This window comes from Trichomycterus rosablanca, chromosome 11 (assembly GCF_030014385.1).
Source record: "Trichomycterus rosablanca isolate fTriRos1 chromosome 11, fTriRos1.hap1, whole genome shotgun sequence".
NCBI classification, from domain to species: domain Eukaryota; kingdom Metazoa; phylum Chordata; class Actinopteri; order Siluriformes; family Trichomycteridae; genus Trichomycterus; species Trichomycterus rosablanca.
The window spans coordinates 76,632-98,191 of record NC_085998.1 but is presented as its reverse complement, the minus strand read 5'-3'; the positions used below and the strand labels follow the sequence as shown (position 1 = coordinate 98,191).

General features: G+C 41.0%; 1 protein-coding gene across 2 annotated transcripts in view; it reads right to left on the bottom strand.

Moving 5' to 3' along the window:
• LOC134323174 (signal peptide peptidase-like 2A) overlaps window positions 1-21,560 on the bottom strand; it is an 86,716-nt gene that overhangs the window by 54,773 nt on the left and 10,383 nt on the right. The gene's annotated exons all lie outside the window — the stretch shown is intronic.

Below are 21,560 nucleotides of genomic sequence, written 5' to 3'. Positions count from 1 at the left end.
AGTGTTGTCCCATGAAAAGATATAATAAAATATTTGCAGAAATGTGAGGGGTGTACTCACTTTTGTGATACACTGTATATATATATACAGTGTATCACAAAAGTGAGTACACCCCTCACATTTCTGCAGATATTTAAGTTTATCTTTTCATGGGACAACACTGACAAAATGACACTTTGACACAATGAAAAGTAGTCTGTGTGCAGCTTATATAACAGTGTAAATTTATTCTTCCCTCAAAATAACTCAAAATACAGCCATTAATGTCTAAACCACCGGCAACAAAAGTGAGTACACCTCTAAGAGACTACACCCCTAAATGTCCAAATTGAGCACTGCTTGTCATTTTCCCTCCAAAATGTCATGTGATTTGTTAGTGTTACTAGGTCTCAGGTGTGCATAGGGAGCAGGTGTGTTCAATTTAGTAGTACAGCTCTCACACTCTCTCATACTGGTCACTGAAAGTTCCAACATGGCACCTCATGGCAAAGAACTCTCTGAGGATCTTAAAAGACGAATTGTTGCGCTACATGAAGATGGCCAAGGCTACAAGAAGATTGCCAACACCCTGAAACTGAGCTGCAGCACAGTGGCCAAGATCATCCAGCGTTTTAAAAGAGCAGGGTCCACTCAGAAAAGACCTCGCGTTGGTCGTCCAAAGAAGCTGAGTGCACGTGCTCAGCGTCACATCCAACTGCTGTCTTTGAAAGATAGGCGCAGGAGTGCTGTCAGCATTGCTGCAGAGATTGAAAAGGTGGGGGGTCAGCCTGTCAGTGCTCAGACCATACGCCGCACACTACATCAAATTGGTCTGCATGGCTGTCACCCCAGAAGGAAGCCTCTTCTGAAGTCTCTACACAAGAAAGCCCGCAAACAGTTTGCTGAAGACATGTCAACAAAGGACATGGATTACTGGAACCATGTCCTATGGTCTGATGAGACCAAGATTAATTTGTTTGGTTCAGATGGTCTCAAGCATGTGTGGAGGCAATCAGGAGAGGAGTACAAAGATAAGTGTGTCATGCCTACAGTCAAGCATGGTGATGGGAATGCCATGGTCTGGGGCTGCATGAGTGCAGCAGGTGTTGGGGAGTTACATTTCATTGAGGGACACATGAACTCCAATATGTACTGTGAAATACTGAAGCAGAGCATGATCCCCTCCCTCCGGAAACTGGTTCGCAGGGCAGTGTTCCAGCATGATAATGACCCCAAACACACCTCTAAGACGACCACTGCTTTATTGAAGAGGCTGAGGGTAAAGGTGATGGACTGGCCAAGCATGTTTCCAGACCTAAACCCAATAGAACATCTTTGGGGCATCCTCAAGCGGAAGGTAGAGGAACGCAAAGTCTCGAATATCCGCCAGCTCCGTGATGTCGTCATGGAGGAGTGGAAAAGCATTCCAGTGGCAACCTGTGAAGCTCTGGTAAACTCCATGCCCAGGAGAGTTAAGGCAGTTCTGGGAAATAATAGTGGCCACACAAAATATTGACACTTCAGGAACTTTCACTAAGGGGTGTACTCACTTTTGTTGCCGGTGGTTTAGACATTAATGGCTGTATATTGAGTTATTTTGAGGGAAGAATAAATTTACACTGTTATATAAGCTGCACACAGACTACTTTTCATTGTGTCAAAGTGTCATTTTGTCAGTGTTGTCCCATGAAAAGATATACTTAAATATCTGCAGAAATGTGAGGGGTGTACTCACTTTTGTGATACAGTGTATCACAAAAGTGAGTACACCCCTCACATTTCTGCAAATATTTTATTATATCTTTTCATGGGACAACACTATAGACATGAAACTTGGATATAACTTAGAGTAGTCAGTGTACAACTTGTATAGCAGTGTAGATTTACTGTCTTCTAAAAATAACTCAACACACAGCCATTAATGTCTAAATAGCTGGCAACATAAGTGAGTACACCCCACAGTGAACATGTCCAAATTGTGCCCAAAGTGTCAATATTTTGTGTGACCACCATTATTATCCAGCACTGCCTTAACCCTCCTGGGCATGGAATTCACCAGAGCTGCACAGGTTGCTACTGGAATCCTCTTCCACTCCTCCATGATGACATCACGGAGCTGGTGGATGTTAGACACCTTGAACTCCTCCACCTTCCACTTGAGGATGCGCCACAGGTGCTCAATTGGGTTTAGTCCATCACCTTTACCTTCAGCTTCCTCAGCAAGGCAGTTGTCACCTTGGAGGTTGTGTTTGGGGTCGTTATCCTGTTGGAAAACTGCCATGAGGCCCAGTTTTCGAAGGGAGGGGATCATGCTCTGTTTCAGAATGTCACAGTACATGTTGGAATTCATGTTTCCCTCAATGAACCGCAGCTCCCCAGTGCCAGCAACACTCATGCAGCCCAAGACCATGATGCTACCACCACCATGCTTGACTGTAGGCAAGATACAGTTGTCTTGGTACTTCTCACCAGGGCGCCGCCACACATGCTGGACACCATCTGAGCCAAACAAGTTTATCTTGGTCTTGTCAGACCACAGGGCATTCCAGTAATCCATGTTCTTGGACTGCTTGTCTTCAGCAAACTGTTTGCGGGCTTTCTTGTGCGTCAGCTTCCTTCTGGGATGATGACCATGCAGACCGAGTTGATGCAGTGTGCGGCGTATGGTCTGAGCACTGACAGGCTGACCTCCCACGTCTTCAACCTCTGCAGCAATGCTGGCAGCACTCATGTGTCTATTTTTTAAAGCCAACCTCTGGATATGACGCCGAACACGTGGACTCAACTTCTTTGGTCGACCCTGGCGAAGCCTGTTCCGAGTGGAACCTGTCCTGGAAAACCGCTGTATGACCTTGGCCACCATGCTGTAGCTCAGTTTCAGGGTGTTAGCAATCTTCTTATAGCCCAGGCCATCTTTGTGGAGAGCAACAATTCTATTTCTCACATCCTCAGAGAGTTCTTTGCCATGAGGTGCCATGTTGAATATCCAGTGGCCAGTATGAGAGAATTGTACCCAAAACACCAAATTTAACAGCCCTGCTCCCCATTTACACCTGGGACCTTGACACATGACACCAGGGAGGGACAACGACACATTTGGGCACAATTTGGACATGTTCACTGTGGGGTGTACTCACTTATGTTGCCAGCTATTTAGACATTAATGGCTGTGTGTTGAGTTATTTTCAGAAGACAGTAAATCTACACTGCTATACAAGCTGTACACTGACTACTCTTAAGTTATATCCAAATTTCATGTCTATAGTGTTGTCCCATGAAAAGATATAATGAAATATTTGCAGAAATGTGAGGGGTGTACTCACTTTTGTGATACACTGTATATATATATACAGTGTATCACAAAAGTGAGTACACCCCTCACATTTCTGCAGATATTTAAGTATATCTTTTCATGGGACAACACTGACAAAATGACACTTTGACACAATGAAAAGTAGTCTGTGTGCAGCTTATATAACAGTGTAAATTTATTCTTCCCTCAAAATAACTCAATATACAGCCATTAATGTCTAAACCACCGGCAACAAAAGTGAGTACACCCCTAAGAGACTACACCCCTAAATGTCCAAATTGAGCACTGCTTGTCATTTTCCCTCCAAAATGTCATGTGATTTGTTAGTGTTACTAGGTCTCAGGTGTCCATAGGGAGCAGGTGTGTTCAATTTAGTAGTACAGCTCTCACACTCTCTCATACTGGTCACTGAAAGTTCCAACATGGCACCTCATGGCAAAGAACTCTCTGAGGATCTTAAAAGACGAATTGTTGCACTACATGAAGATGGCCAAGGCTACAAGAAGATTGCCAACACCCTGAAACTGAGCTGCAGCACAGTGGCCAAGATCATCCAGCATTTTAAAAGAGCAGGGTCCACTCAGAACAGACCTCGCGTTGGTCATCCGAAGAAGCTGAGTGCACGTGCTTAGCGTCACATCCAACTGCTGTCTTTGAAAGATAGGCGCAGGAGTGCTGTCAGCATTGCTGCAGAGATTGAAAAGGTGGGGGGTCAGCCTGTCAGTGCTCAGACCATACGCCGCACACTACATCAAATTGGTCTGCATGGCTGTCACCCCAGAAGGAAGCCTCTTCTGAAGTCTCTACACAAGAAAGCCCGCAAACAGTTTGCTGAAGACATGTCAACAAAGGACATGGATTACTGGAACCATGTCCTATGGTCTGGTGAGACCAAGATTAATTTGTTTGGTTCAGATGGTCTCAAGCATGTGTGGCGGCAATCAGGTGAGGAGTACAAAGATAAGTGTGTCATGCCTACAGTCAAGCATGGTGGTGGGAATGCCATGGTCTGGGGCTGCATGAGTGCAGCAGGTGTTGGGGAGTTACATTTCATTGAGGGACACATGAACTCCAATATGTACTGTGAAATACTGAAGCAGAGCATGATCCCCTCCCTCCAGAAACTGGGTCGCAGGGCAGTGTTCCAGCATGATAATGACCCCAAACACGCCTCTAAGACGACCACTGCTTTATTGAAGAGGCTGAGGGTAAAGGTGATGGACTGGCCAAGCATGTCTCCAGACCTAAACCCAATAGAACATCTTTGGGGCATCCTCAAGCGGAAGGTGGAGGAGCGCAAAGTCTCGAATATCCGCTAGCTCCGTGATGTCGTCATGGAGGAGTGGAAAAGCATTCCAGTGGCAACCTGTGAAGCTCTGGTAAACTCCATGCCCAGGAGAGTTAAGGCAGTTCTGGGAAATAATGGTGGCCACACAAAATATTGACACTTCAGGAACTTTCACTAAGGGGTGTACTCACTTTTGTTGCCGGTGGTTTAGACATTAATGGCTGTATATTGAGTTATTTTGAGGGAAGAATAAATTTACACTGTTATATAAGCTGCACACAGACTACTTTTCATTGTGTCAAAGTGTCATTTTGTCAGTGTTGTCCCATGAAAATATATACTTAAATATCTGCAGAAATGTGAGGGGTGTACTCACTTTTGTGATACACTGTATATATATATATATATATATATATATATATATATATATATATATATACACAGTGGGGGAAATAAGTATTTGTTCCCCTGCTGATTTTGTAAGTTTACCCCCTTACAAAGACTTGAACAGTCTATAATTTTTATGGAAGGTTTATTTTAACAGAGAGAGACAGTGGTCTCTTTCTCACCAAGCTTCTTGCTGATGGTCTTGTAGCCCATTCCAGCCTTGTGCAGGTCTACAATCTTATCCCTGACGTCCTTTGATAGCTCTTTGGTCTTGCCCATGGTGGTGGAGAGATCTGAACAGAAGAAACTGATTCTGTGACAGGAGTCTTTTATACAGGGACAGGACTAATTTGTAGCCTCATGGGCACATAACCGGTCTGTGGGGGTCAGAATTCTTGCTGGTTGGTAGGGGATCAAATACTTATTTCCCTTAATTAAATACAAATTAATTTATAACTTTTATTTAATGTTTTTTTTCTGGATTTTTTGTTGATATTCTGTCTCTCTCTGTTAAAATAAACCTTCCATAAAAATTATAGACTGTTCAAGTCTTTGTAAGGGGGTAAACTTACAAAATCAGCAGGGGATCAAATACTTATTTCCCCCACTGTATATATATATATATACAGTGTATCACAAAAGTGAGTACACCCCTCACATTTCTGCAGATATTTAAGTATATCTTTTCATGGGACAACACTGACAAAATGACACTTTGACACAATGAAAAGTAGTCTGTGTGCAGCTTATATAACAGTGTAAATTTATTCTTCCCTCAAAATAACTCAATATACAGCCATTAATGTCTAAACCACCGGCAACATAAGTGAGTACACCCCTAAGAGACTACACCCCTAAATGTCCAAATTGAGCACTGCTTGTCATTTTCCCTCCAAAATGTCATGTGATTTGTTAGTGTTACTAGGTCTCAGGTGTGCATAGGGAGCAGGTGTGTTCAATTTAGTAGTACAGCTCTCACACTCTCTCATACTGGTCACTGAAAGTTCCAACATGGCACCTCATGGCAAAGAACTCTCTGAGGATCTTAAAAGACGAATTGTTGCGCTACATGAAGATGGCCAAGGCTACAAGAAGATTGCCAACACCCTGAAACTGAGCTGCAGCACAGTGGCCAAGATCACCCAGCGTTTTAAAAGAGCAGGGTCCACTCAGAAAAGACCTCGCGTTGGTCGTCCAAAGAAGCTGAGTGCACGTGCTCAGCGTCACATCCAACTGCTGTCTTTGAAAGATAGGCGCAGGAGTGCTGTCAGCATTGCTGTAGAGATTGAAAAGGTGGGGGGTCAGCCTGTCAGTGCTCAGACCATACGCCGCACACTACATCAAATTGGTCTGCATGGCTGTCAACCCAGAAGGAAGCCTCTTCTGAACTCTCTACACAAGAAAGCCCGCAAACAGTTTGCTGAAGACATGTCAACAAAGGACATGGATTACTGGAACCATGTCCTATGGTCTGATGAGACCAAGATTAATTTGTTTGGTTCAGATGGTCTCAAGCATGTGTGGCGGCAATCAGGTGAGGAGTACAAAGATAAGTGTGTCATGCCTACAGTCAAGCATGGTGGTGGGAATGCCATGGTCTGGGGCTGCATGAGTGCAGCAGGTGTTGGGGAGTTACATTTCATTGAGGGACACATGAACTCCAATATGTACTGTGAAATACTGAAGCAGAGCATGATCCCCTCCCTCCGGAAACTGGGTCGCAGGGCAGTGTTCCAGCATGATAATGACCCCAAACACACCTCTAAGACGACCACTGCTTTATTGAAGAGGCTGAGGGTAAAGGTGATGGACTGGCCAAGCATGTCTCCAGACCTAAACCCAATAGAACATCTTTGGGGCATCCTCAAGCGGAAGGTGGAGGAGCGCAAAGTCTCGAATATCCGCCAGCTCCGTGATGTCGTCATGGAGGAGTGGAAAAGCATTCCAGTGGCAACCTGTGAAGCTCTGGTAAACTCCATGCCCAGGAGAGTTAAGGCAGTTCTGGGAAATAATGGTGGCCACACAAAATATTGACACTTCAGGAACTTTCACTAAGGGGTGTACTCACTTTTGTTGCCGGTGGTTTAGACATTAATGGCTGTATATTGAGTTATTTTGAGGGAAGAATAAATTTACACTGTTATATAAGCTGCACACAGACTACTTTTCATTGTGTCAAAGTGTCATTTTGTCAGTGTTGTCCCATGAAAAGATATACTTAAATATCTGCAGAAATGTGAGGGGTGTACTCACTTTTGTGATACACTGTATATATATATACAGTGTATCACAAAAGTGAGTACACCCCTCACATTTCTGCAAATATTTTATTATATCTTTTCATGGGACAACACTATAGACATAAAACTTGGATATAACTTAGAGTAGTCAGTGTACAACTTGTATAGCAGTGTAGATTTACTGTCTTCTGAAAATAACTCAACACACAGCCATTAATGTCTAAATAGCTGGCAACATAAGTGAGTACACCCCACAGTGAACATGTCCAAATTGTGCCCAAAGTGTCAATATTTTGTGTGACCACCATTATTATCCAGCACTGCCTTAACCCTCCTGGGCATGGAATTCACCAGAGCTGCACAGGTTGCTACTGGAATCCTCTTCCACTCCTCCATGATGACATCACGGAGCTGGTGGATGTTAGACACCTTGAACTCCTCCACCTTCCACTTGAGGATGCGCCACAGGTGCTCAATTGGGTTTAGTCCATCACCTTTACCTTCAGCTTCCTCAGCAAGGCAGTTGTCATCTTGGAGGTTGTGTTTGGGGTCGTTATCCTGTTGGAAAACTGCCATGAGGCCAGTTTTCGAAGGGAGGGGATCATGCTCTGTTTCAGAATGTCACAGTACATGTTGGAATTCATGTTTCCCTCAATGAACTGCAGCTCCCCAGTGCCAGCAACACTCATGCAGCCCAAGACCATGATGCTACCACCACCATGCTTGACTGTAGGCAAGATACAGTTGTCTTGGTACTTCTCACCAGGGCGCCGCCACACATGCTGGACACCATCTGAGCCAAACAACTTTATCTTGGTCTCGTCAGACCACAGGGCGTTCCAGTAATCCATGTTCTTGGACTGCTTGTCTTCAGCAAACTGTTTGCGGGCTTTCTTGTGCGTCAGCTTCCTTCTGGGATGACGACCATGCAGACCGAGTTGATGCAGTGTGCGGCGTATGGTCTGAGCACTGACAGGCTGACCTCCCACGTCTTCAACCTCTGCAGCAATGCTGGCAGCACTCATGTTTCTATTTTTTAAAGCCAACCTCTGGATATGACGCCGAACACGTGGACTCAACTTCTTTGGTCGACCCTGGCGAAGCCTGTTCCGAGTGGAACCTGTCCTGGAAAACCGCTGTATGACCTTGGCCACCATGCTGTAGCTCAGTTTCAGGGTGTTAGCAATCTTCTTATAGCCCAGGCCATCTTTGTGGAGAGCAACAATTCTATTTCTCACATCCTCAGAGAGTTCTTTGCCATGAGGTGCCATGTTGAATATCCAGTGGCCAGTATGAGAGAATTGTACCCAAAACACCAAATTTAACAGCCCTGCTCCCCATTTACACCTGGGACCTTGACACATGACACCAGGGAGGGACAACGACACATTTGGGCACAATTTGGACATGTTCACTGTGGGGTGTACTCACTTATGTTGCCAGCCATTTAGACATTAATGGCTGTGTGTTGAGTTATTTTCAGAAGACAGTAAATCTACACTGCTATACAAGCTGTACACTGACTACTCTAAGTTATATCCAAGTTTCATGTCTATAGTGTTGTCCCATGAAAAGATATAATGAAATATTTGCAGAAATGTGAGGGGTGTACTCACTTTTGTGATACACTGTATATATATATATATATATATATATATATACATATATATATATACACATATATATATACACAGTGGTGTTCAAAATAATAGCAGTCCAACACCGTTAACCTGATAAATCACTGTTTTTAGTAGAAGTGATATTTCTACATAGCAAAAAATTAACTTGAAAGTGTAGTAGAGTAATGAAAACAAAACAAACCCAACAATTAGGACATGCATGCTGCTCATTCTGAGTAATCGAAGCATTGATTGAAAGGGGGTTGTTCAAAATAATAGCAGTGAGGAGTTCAACTGGTGAAGTCATTCATTCTGCAGAAGAACGGGTGTCAATTTTGGCCCTTATTTAAGGTAGGAGGGGGGCAAATGTTGCACAGGTTGGTCATAGCACATTTCCTTCTGAAATACGGGTGAAATGGGTTGTTCCAGACATTGTTCTGATGAACAGCGTACTTTGATTAAAAAGTTGATTGTAGAGGGAAAAACATACAGAGAAGTTCAGCAAATTATCGGCTGCTCAGCTAAAATGATCTCAAATGCCTTAAAGTGACAACCAAAACCTGAAAGACGCAGAAGGAAGCGTGGAACTACTGTTCAAATGGATCGAACAAAAGCCAAAATGGCAAAGGTTCAGCCAATGATCACCTCCAGAAAGATCAAGGAACATCTGAAGTTACCAGTGAGTACAGAAGATGATTAAGTGAAGCCGAATTTACCAGCAAGAACTCCTTGCAAAGTCCCGTTGTTAAGAAAATGACGTGTCCTGAATGGGTTAACATTTGCCAAAGAACACATTGACTGGTCCAAAGAGAAATGGCTCAACATTTTGTGGACTGGTGGAAGCAAAATTGTTCTTTCTGGGTCTAGTGGCCATAGACAGTATATCAGACGACCCTCGAGCACTGAATTCAAGCCAGAGTTCACTGTGAAGACAGTAAAGCATGGTGGTACAAAATGATATGGGGATGTTTCTCATACCATGGTGTTACACCTATTAATCACATACGAGGGATCATGGATCAGTTTAAATATATCAGAATACTTGAGGAGATCATGTTGCCCTATGTCGAAGAAGAAATGTCCTTAAAATGGGTGTTTCAACATGACAATGACCCAAAACATCTTGGTTACAGACAAACCAGATTGAGGTAATAGAGTGGCCAGCCCAATCCCCTGACTTCAGTCCCATAGAGAACTTGTGGGCTGATATCTGAAACGCGTTTTTTTTTTTTGGCAAAACCCAAAAATGCAGAAGAACTGTGGAATGTCGTCTAATCATCCTGGACTGGATACCTGTTCAGAGGTGCCAGAAGTTCGACTCCATGCAACACTGATCTCAGAAACAATTGTTATGCCACTAAATATTAGTTCAGTAATTTAAAGTAAAGTGAAACCTCAAAAAAAAATTTCAGTTTATAGATACATTTTGAGTTTTTAAAGAAAAAATTTTTTTTGAACAGCCTAATATTCATTTTTCTTAACTTTCTGTAAAGGATGAACACAAACTGGCTAAATTTAGTTAATGTTTTGATTTAGAATTGAAAGTGGAGTATTTTCAGTGCATTTGTATTTATGGAAATAAAAGTTATTAGAATGATTTTGTGCTTTATTCACTTTTTTAAAATCACTGCTATATATATAAATATATATACACACTTTTGAACATATATAATTATTTTTTTTAAATCACTGCTTTCTAATTTTATTAACATTTAATCTACTTTTAGTTTTGGAATTGGGTTTGCATTAATGAATAAAAAAAAAAGATTGGTGGATAAATATTGACTTTGACAGTCCGTATTCAATGCTAAGCTTCAGTAAACAAAGATTATCCATCACATGTTCTCCCAGAGGGGTAAGAACTATGAAGATGGTTGTTCTGTAGTTTTGCTCTAATAGTGATGAAGGCAACAGAACAGGAGTTACTAAAGATCAGATGGTGGTGATCCTGGGAAATGTTGCTAGATGTGAAGAAGGTTGGAACCACTACAGTTGATAGAAGTTAAAAATCTATGTGTAAAGATTCCATCAGCACAGACCCTGAGTACTTCGTCAGGAATTTCGTCTGGACCTGCGGCTCTATGCTCAGCCAGTACATTATTTGGTTGGTGTGGGGGGTCAGAGCTTGCTCGCCATGGGATGGTGTGGTCATGGTTGTAAGCTTGGTGTTTGCTCTATTGAAGAAGTTGTTTAGCCTGTGCAGCAGTGAGGGATCACTTATGGACACTGAGAGGAAGCTAATATTTGTGTAGTTTTGAGTCTGTAATTAAGTCACCTTCCGTCCACATGCAATAATTCATTCTTTAAACGGACCTAATTCATTTCTCCGTTTAGTTCCCAATATTCTATAAGCTTCTATGATGTTCTATGAGCTTCTATGATGTTCTATAAGGTTCTATAAGGTTGTGCATTATGAGATCTCAAACTGTCTTTGAACACCACCACCACCAAAATGCCACTGCTGTGCCCCTAAGCAAGGCCCTTAACCCTCAGTTGGTGTGATATTCGTCACAGTAGTTAAAGTCACTTTGTCTGAAAGCATCTGCTGAATAGAATAAATGTAAATGTTTATGTAAATTTACTGTCACGCTGGTGGCGCAGAAGCTTTTGTAGAACAGTAGTGCAGTGGAAACCGTCCTTAAGTTCGGAATCTGCTGCACAACTCCGTATTTTTACTGCCATGATGGTTGGTTATTTTAGTGTGTCAGTATATAATTATTTTATAATATACACTAGCTTTATATATTCTCTATTCTACACAAGAGCGAACGGTCCCCTATCACTCACCAGCCTAAACAAGATTTTAAACATTGGAACTCCCACTACGAGTAGGTGGTTCGATTAATCTGATTTTTTTCCTTTTTACTAAACACCTCAATCTGGCCCCAAATCCCTACAGAACTAGTCATAAAACATTCTTTTAAGATCAGGACACAGTTTAGATTTTCTTGCTAAATAATTGTTGTTTTGTGCCCCTAAAGTGTGAATGATATATTTACTCTCAGTGCATTTTAAATTTCAGCGGCAAATGAGATTATCTACAGTATCTACAGACCTGGATAATAAATGTATCTTCTTTCAAATGTTACTGATCCCTCACACAGAGTTTTACTTCATCACACTCATTTTCCTTCACTACCATCTCAATTCCTGATAGATATTCCATTTAAAACAAATGATTTTATTATTCTAATATCAATTTATACTTTATTAACGTTGGCTGTGTTTTTTATTTTACAAACGTTACTCCTAGAAAAGATGGGACATTTTTAAAATGTGATTAAACTACAAAATCGATCGTGTGTTCATTATCTTTAATCTTTATTTAACTGATAAAAGTAAAAATGAGTTTTCAGTGTTTTTCAGTTTTACTTATTAACTTCATTGTAGTTTGTAAAAAACGTGACCAGATGGTGCCGGTTCCTCCTCTACAACATCAGGAAGATTCGACCATTTCTCTCCATGGAAGCTACTCAGATTCTGGTCCAGTCACTTGTAATCTCACGGTTGGACAACTGCAACTCCCTCCTGGCAGGAGCTCCCCATGTCCACTATTAAACCCTTACAGCTCATCCAAAATGCACTGCTGCCACACCATCACCCCACTGCTGCCTTATCACCTTACTGCTGTCCAATCATCATCACCCCACTGCTGCCACACCATCACCCCCCACATCATCACCCCACTGCTGCCACACCATCACCCCACTGCTGCCTCATTACCTAAGTGCTGTCCAATCATCATCACCCCACTGCTGCCACATCATCACCCCACTGCTGCCACATCATCACCCCACTGCTGCCACATCATCACCCCACTGCTGTGTTCTCTTCATTACCTTCCTGTAGCTGCACACATTCAGTTTAAAACACTGATGCTCACCTACAAAACAGACCAGCTACAAACTACCATAGAGAACTCATAAAACCCCGCTCTGTACCACGCAACCTCTGAGCCACTAGTCTCGCTCGACTTGATCCTCCACCCAGAACTTAGAGTTCTTCTCTGTACTGGCACCCAAGTGGTGGAACGAACTTCCTCTGTCTGTCCGAACATCTGATTCTCTCAACGTCTTCAAAAAATGATTTAAAACATCATCACCTCTTTACTGAGCACTTAAGCTGAGCAATAACATGCCTAACCCTAACCCTAACCTTCTATAGCATCTTAAAAAGTCTTCCACCTTTTCCTTTGTTCTAACAGGGTTCCAGTACACATGTGTGTTCTTGGACTGTTGTTTACTTAGAGTTGGGAGATGTTTGCTGTGGAAGCTCTTCTGAAAGTCGCTCTGGATAAGAGCATCTGCTAAATGCTGAAAATGTTAAGTTAGAATCTGATGCCTGCAACACTATCCAAAAATGTTGGGACAGGGGCGTGTTTCCCCTGTGTTTCATCAGCGTTACTATTAACTAGAGATGCATGAGTACCGATACTAGTATCGGGTATCGGCCCGATACCGCGCTCATTAACTCGTACTCGCAAACGAGGCTCCGATACTAAACATCCGATACCATGTACCTAGTGCACGTCGCTGCGTTAACGCAGGGATTTTCAACCTGTGGGGCGCGAGTGCCTGACCGGGGGGCGTAACATTACGAGATTTTTTCACTTCTAAAACTAAAGCAATTCATTTTTCACCCACAGGAGACAGACTGAATTATTCTCACTGACCACGCTCACATGCACGTTTAATATTATTTAGTTCCGTTTGACAAAAAAAAAAAAAAAACCTTAAAAATAGAGCTAACAGCGAAGATAAACCGGTTACAAAAGCAGCGACCGCTGTTATAGGACGTGTTTGTGTTCAATACTCTGTTCACAGTGTCGATACAAGTGATTCATGAGTCGACTCATTTTCAGCGCAGCGTAAGTTTCTTTTCTCAGTCATCTCTCCGTGTTTACTGTTATAATGAATGTTGCGATTGTAAATAAACACCAAATACTACAGAACATTCTGTGTGACTCGCTTACCTTATAAAGCTCAGGCTTAATTATACTGGTTATTACCACAGAGCGGGAGCCGACTCAGAGTCGTTTACGATTTACCGAGGTGAACCACGAATGTATGTGCTGATAGTATCGGCTCAGATCTGATCGGACTGTATTATCTTAAATATTAAATAGTAAATATTTCAATCAGCAGAATCGCATCGCATGTATGATGTGCACAACGTTAATTACGTGCGTTTATTAATGAACGTTTACGTTAGCTTGTCAGAAGCTTTCTTAATGATGTCTGTGCGGTGTTTTTGTTTTTTACAAGTGATGGCAAGCAACTGTTCCACTGCACTATTTTACTCTAAAAACTACACTATCCCATAATGCTCTAGATTGCATCATTCTAAATAGGTATCGGTATCGGTATCTGCGAGTACAAAAATACATGTACTTGTACTCGGTTGGGAAAAAATGGTATTGATGCATCCCTACTATTAACGCATAGTGGACAGCTGGTGGATACAAGATCTTACGTGTTATTCAACACTGGAAAAAAAATTCTACACATAAAAAATCTTTGCAGCTGAATTTTGCACTCCTGGGGAAACGTTCAGCTCTTTCATTTCTACACTAACTCAAATCTTTATTCACACATTTTTACTCTTGTGGAGTGTAGAGTGTTATTTATTGGTAATGATTTTATTCTTCTGTAATGTTTGTGTCTAAGTTAACTGTTTAACACACTCTGTATAGGCGTGGTTAATATATTTTTAAAAACCTAAATTAGGAGAAAAAGTGAAATGCCAGAAAAATGAAAAAAAAAAAAAATCTTAAATTTAAAAGCACAAATTTCCTACATTAAAAAAAAAAAGTAAGTATTTCCTGTCAGGATTAGTATAAAACTATCAAATGTGCTCCACAGGAGTCGTCCCAATCGTCCTGTCCTGTGAACGTACCTACTATCTGATCCAGCAGCCCAAAACATGGAGTAATGCCAGGACTTACTGCCGCACCAACTACTATGACCTGGCTTCTGTAGACAGCGCCGACAACCTGGCCAGATTTCAGACTGAAGCTCAGAAATACCAGTTCACTTCTGATGCTTGGGTTGGATTTTTCAATGATTTAAACAATTGGCGTTGGTCTTTGGGAGACGAACCAGTAAGCTGGACAAGTTGGGCTGCGACACAGCCGAACAACGCTGGTGGGAATCAAGCGTGTGGTTCAATTTACTTTGATGGGTGGTCAGATTCAAATTGTCCAGTTTTATCTCCATTCATCTGCTTTGATGGTAAGGAACAAACTTTACTCTCATTATTTTTAAATGAATCAAAATTTACTTAATTTTCTATTTAGAATATCAGGAACTATTAATCAGGTTTATTTGGTTCTTACAGACAGGAACTCTGGTACCGACAAGTACATTTATTATTCTCTACAGAAAAGTTGGTCTGATGCTCAGAGTTACTGCAGACTGTACCACACTGACCTCGCCAGCGCCAGAAACTCTACTGAACAATCTATTATACTGGGGATGGTCACTAAGTCTACCTGGATTGGTCTGTTTAGAACCTGGAGGTGGCTGCACCGAATCTTGCCCTCCGTAGTTACATGGAAGACTGGACAACCTGATCGTTACTATGGGAATGAAGACTGTGCTTTTATTAATAATGGTCAGGTTTCTGATGCGCTGTGTTCAGATTTAAAACCTTTCTTCTGTGAAGTCGGTAAGTTAAAATTATTAACAGTCTCATCTTTACATTTTAGAATGTGCAGTTCTATGCAGATGTTTGTGCACCCCTGGTGAAAGTCCATGTTTGATTGATGAAGTGTAAATAAGTAAACACGTTCTATATAGGACACACACATTCAGATGATTATTTATTCAATTTAACCAATGGTAACGAGGCCCTCAGTCACTTGCATTGAATTTGCATGAAATTTTGCATTAAACTAATTAAACTAAAAGTTTGTGTCTTTTCTGCCTGCAGTTCCCAAGAACATCCAACAGACCCTGAGGATAAAGCTGGAGTCGGATCAGGACGTGAACGATCCTGCTGTGAAAGCAGCAATTTTGGAAAAGGTGGGTCTGATCCTCCACAAGGTTCCACTTATAATAAACAGTTCCTCCTTCCTCCAGCAGCAAGAACCTGAATGTTCATGAAGCTCTGATACTCGGGCTGTACTAGAACCCTCTTCTGCTGCTGGATTCAGTTTCTCCAGCATTTTTACACTCATTACAGAACATCAGTTTCCTCATTACTCTTACTTACTGTTATATTTATATTTATATATTTATATATTTGCTTACTCTGTATATTCCGTGTGAGCCAATTGCAACGAAACTTCGTTCTGCGTGCACTTGTGTATAATAAATGACAATAAAGTTTGTCTAAGTCTAAGTCCTCCTGCATTTTCTACTCATGAATGAATCTTCTGTTCTTCAGATGCAGCAGAAACTGAAGGAGCTTGGGATGGTGCTGAACATCACCATGACATGGAGAAAACAACAAGATGGAGTTGTGTTCCATAAGATAAAAAAATATGCTGTTGTAGACGATACAGTCGGGAGGAAATGTAAACTGTAAACATTTGGTCTGATTCTCTTCAGCTTTTCTTCTTCTGCAGCATCTTCAGAATTTAAATGGTTCTATTTCTTTATTCAGATCAGACACGCTCAGTGTGTTCGTCTCTTCTACTTTTATACTCACTTATTTCATTACAGTCAGATTTATTTATAGCATTTTAACATTCATGTTTTACAATCTAGTTTTACAGATGATCAAGGTCCAAACCCCAAACAATCAGCCAGAGGTTCTGGGATTTGGACGTATTGATCCTAGTACTAGTTGTAGTTGTTATTGTAGTTATCAGCTGTAAGTGCAGCAGAACTGAATCAGTAACACGGGGCGAGTAGCAGGGATTTTGGGAATCTTTAATATTATATAATAATTATTATAAATAGATTTTAGTTACAGAGAGAACGCATGACGAAGCTTTATTATTTTTTTATGTACTTTATTATTTAATCTTATTTCTATTTCAGCTTCACTGCTTGATGTTAGTTTCAGTACTTGTACGTTAGTTGCAGTTGGTGAGTTTATACTTCCACACAGGTGATAAAAATGCTTTTCTTTAATTAATAAATAAAAAAAATGTCAAAAAAACATTTTGTATTTTCTCCTGCTCTCCTTCTTTTATTTTGCAAATCCTATTTATTTAGTATCCTATAAATTTAGTATAAAAAAGAATGTGTGATGTTTTAATTCTCTTCAAACTTTATTTCACTGATAAAAGTAAAAAGAAAAGATTTATAATGTTTCACTGATCAACTTCATTCTAGTTTGGAAACAGAAACACATTTAGAATTTGATCCAAAAAAGTCAGGACGGGGCGTGTTTTCCCCTGTGTTCCATCAACGTTCCTTTTTACAGTAGACCCTTGAGTTATGAACGGTTTACCATACAAATATTTTGGGTTACGAACGATCTTTTTCAACTTAACGTACGAACAAATTTCGTATTATAAACTGAAATTCGCGAAACACGTGACATCACAAACTCCGAGTGTCTCTCTCTCTCTCTGTATATGCACAGTGAGCGAACATTCGGACAGCGGACGGTGTTTTTCTGGTGTTTTCTTTATATTTTGTAAAATTCAATAATAAAATGGCCCCAAATAAGGTGCAGAGGAAGCGCAGTGATGAGAAAATGAAGAAATCTATTACTATTTGTTGTTGTATAATTACTCCTGCCAGTAGGTGTCACTGTGTATCAGACAGAGGGGACAGTGAGTGAGAGAGAAGAAGGAACTCGGCTCAGTAAAGTATTCTTTCTTTCATGCAATTACACCTACAAAATACAACACTACTGAAATAAAGAAGAAAATAATAGAGAAATATGAGAATTATTGTTGTTTCTGGTAGATACAGTTTATATATAAAGAAGGAAATGTATTATGGTGTATGGTGCAGCACACGTACTGTACTGAAATGTGATGTGTGTTTATGTGCAGTACTACTGTGTATTGTTGTTTATTATTGTTTATTACAGTAATATATACAGGTCCTTCTCAAAAAATTAGCATATTGTGATAAAGTTCATTATTTTCCATAATGTAATGATAAAAATTAAACTTTCATATATTTTAGATTCATTGCACACCAACTGAAATATTTCAGGTCTTTTATTGTTTTAATACTGATGATTTTGGCATACAGCTCATGAAAACCCAAAATTCCTATCTCAAAAAATTAGCATATTTCATCCGACCAAAAAAAGAAAAGTGTTTTTAATACAAAAAAAGTCAACCTTCAAATAATTATGTTCCGTTATGCACTCAATACTTGGTCGGGAATCCTTTTGCAGAAATGACTGCTTCAATGCGGCGTGGCATGGAGGCAATCAGCCTGTGGCACTGCTGAGGTGTTATGGAGGCCCAGGATGCTTCGATAGCGGCCTTAAGCTCATCCAGAGTGTTGGGTCTTGTGTCTCTCAACTTTCTCTTCACAATATCCCACAGATTCTCTATGGGGTTCAGGTCAGGAGAGTTGGCAGGCCAATTGAGCACAGTAATACCATGGTCAGTAAACCATTCACCAGTGGTTTTGGCACTGTGAGCAGGTGCCAGGTCGTGCTGAAAAATGAAATCTTCATCTCCATAAAGCTTTTCAGCAGATGGAAGCATGAAGTGCTCCAAAATCTCCTGATAGCTAGCTGCATTGACCCTGCCCTTGATAAAACACAGTGGACCAACACCAGCAGCTGACATGGCACCCCAGACCATCACTGACTGTGGGTACTTGACACTGGACTTCAGGCATTTTGGCATTTCCTTCTCCCCAGTCTTCCTCCAGACTCTGGCACCTTGATTTCCGAAAACAGTACTTTGGACCACTGAGCAACAGTCCAGTGCTGCTTCTCTGTAGCCCAGGTCAGGCGCTTCTGCCGCTGTTTCTGGTTCAAAAGTGGCTTGACCTGGGGAATGCGGCACCTGTAGCCCATTTCCTGCACACGCCTGTGCACGGTGGCTCTGGATGTTTCTACTCCAGACTCAGTCCACTGCTTCCGCAGGTCCCCCAAGGTCTGGAATCGGCCCTTCTCCACAATCTTCCTCAGGGTCCGGTCACCTCTTCTCGTTGTGCAGCGTTTTCTGCCATACTTTTTCCTTCCCACAGACTTCCCACTGAGGTGCCTTGATACAGCACTCTGGGAACAGCCTATTCGTTCAGAAATTTCTTTCTGTGTCTTACCCTCTTGCTTGAGGGTGTCAATGATGGCCTTCTGGACAGCAGTCAGGTCGGCAGTCTTACCCATGATTGCAGTTTTGAGTAATGAACCAGGCTGGGAGTTTTTAAAAGCCTCAGGAATCTTTTGCAGGTGTTTAGAGTTAATTCGTTGATTCAGATGATTAGGTTAATAGCTCGTTTAGAGAACCTTTTCATGATATGCTAATTTTTTGAGATTTTGGGTTTTCATGAGCTGTATGCCAAAATCATCAGTATTAAAACAATAAAAGACCTGAAATATTTCAGTTGGTGTGCAATGAATCTAAAATATATGAAAGTTTAATTTTTATCATTACATTATGGAAAATAATGAACTTTATCACAATATGCTAATTTTTTTAGAAGGACCTGTATTCTATAATTTAAGGGAAAATAAACTTGTATTTATAACAAAAAAGAGCACTGAAGACATTAGAGAGGTTAGGGGTAAGGGGAGGTTAGGGGTAAGGGGGGTTTGGGAGGTCTGGCACGGATTAATTCTGTTTACATTATTTCTTATGGAAAAATAGGTTTAACTAACGAACATTTTGACTTAAGAACAGCGCTTCAGAACCAATTACATTCGTAAGTCAAGAGTCGACTGTATTTCTACTGTGTAATGTGTGAGGAACTGAGGACACTAATGGTTGCAGGTTTGTGAGTGCAATTTTTCCATTCTTGCTCGATACGAGATTCAGCTGCTCAACAGTCCATGCTCGCCGTCGTCTGATTCTCCTCTTCATGATGCGCCGCACATTCACAACAGGCAGGCTGGTCAAGCACATGCACTCTGTGTCTATAAAGATGTGCTTTTGTAACATATATAGAATGAGGTGTGGGTATCGTCCTGTTGAAATAATCAGACTTCCCAGGAAAAGATGTCGCCTTGATGGCAGCACGTGTCTTTCTAAAATCCTAACATACGCCTCCACGTCAACTGAACCTTCACACATAAGCAGGTCACCCAGGCCATGGGCACTGATGCATCCACATACTGTGACTGATATCTTTCACTGATAACAGTCTGGATGGTTCTTTTCATCATCTTTTTCCCCAAAAACGAGCTGAAGTGTGATTTTGGGTTTTCATGAGCTGTATGCCAAAATCATCAGTATTAAAACAATAAAAGACCTGAAATATTTCAGTTGGTGTGCAATGAATCTAAAATATATGAAAGTTTAATTTTTATCATTACATTATGGAAAATAATGAACTTTATCACAATATGCTAATTTTTTGAGAAGGACCTGTATTCTATAATTTAAGGGAAAATAAACTTGTATTTATAACAAAAAAGAGCACTGAAGACATTAGAGAGGTTAGGGGTAAGGGGAGGTTAGGGGTAAGGGGGGTTTGGGAGGTCTGGCACGGATTAATTCTGTTTACATTATTTCTTATGGAAAAATAGGTTTAGATGGAAAAGAAGATGGTTCTTTTCATCATCTTTTTCCCCAAAAACGAGCTGAAGTGTGGACTCATCTGACCATAGCACACGTGTTCACTGTCTTTGGTCCATCCAAGATGAGCTCCAGCCCAGAGAACTCTGAGGTGTTTCTGTATAGCATTAATGTATGACTTTCTCTGTGTGTAATAGAGTTTCAGGTTGCATTTCCTAATGCAGCGGTGGACTGTGTTAAGTCACAACAGTTTGCTGAAGTTCTCCTGACCCCATGAGACAGTTTCTCACGCAATGTTGTCTGAGGGCTGCACTTATTCATTTTCCTCCATCAGGTATTAAATTCTAAACGTGTCTGTTTAAAAACTACAGTGAAGTTGATCAGTGAAACATTATAAATCTATTTATTCCACTTTGATCAGTTACATTGATTTTATCAACAGTAAATTTTACACAATAAAAAAGATTTACAGCATTTTACTACATGTCTAAACTATTCTGAAAATGGGGGTTTGTACATATAACGTAAGAGGATCTGAAAACGTTTAGTATAACGTGTGAATGAAAGAAGAAAATTCAGCAGGAAGCAAATACTTTATGCCACTTTCACTTTTCATCTTGTGATCCGAAATGCTGCAGAAGCTCAAATCAGACGTGAATCCCTGCAGTTACAACTAACAACACAAAGTGAAGAGTACAGAGGTGTGTATGGTTTTGTACAAAGTCAATATTTTCTTTTTAAACGAGGGGTGTGAGGATTCAGCGTTCAGATGTTTACTTGTGTAACTGCACATGAACACAGCACTAATATCTCTCACTCATTTCCCTTACACAACTGATATACACCAATCAGGCATAACATTAAAACCACCACCTTGTTTCTACACTCACTGTCCATTTTATAAGCTCCACTTACCATATAGAAGCACTTTGTAGTTCTACAATTACTGACTGTAGTCCATCTGTTTCTCTACATGCTTTGTTACCCCCTTTCACCCTGTTCTTCAATGGTCAGGACCCCCACAGAGCAGGTATTATTTAGGTGGTGGATGATTCTCAGCACTGCAGTGACACTGACATGGTGTTGTGCTGGTATGAGTGGATCAAACACAGCAGTGCTGCTGGAGTTTTTA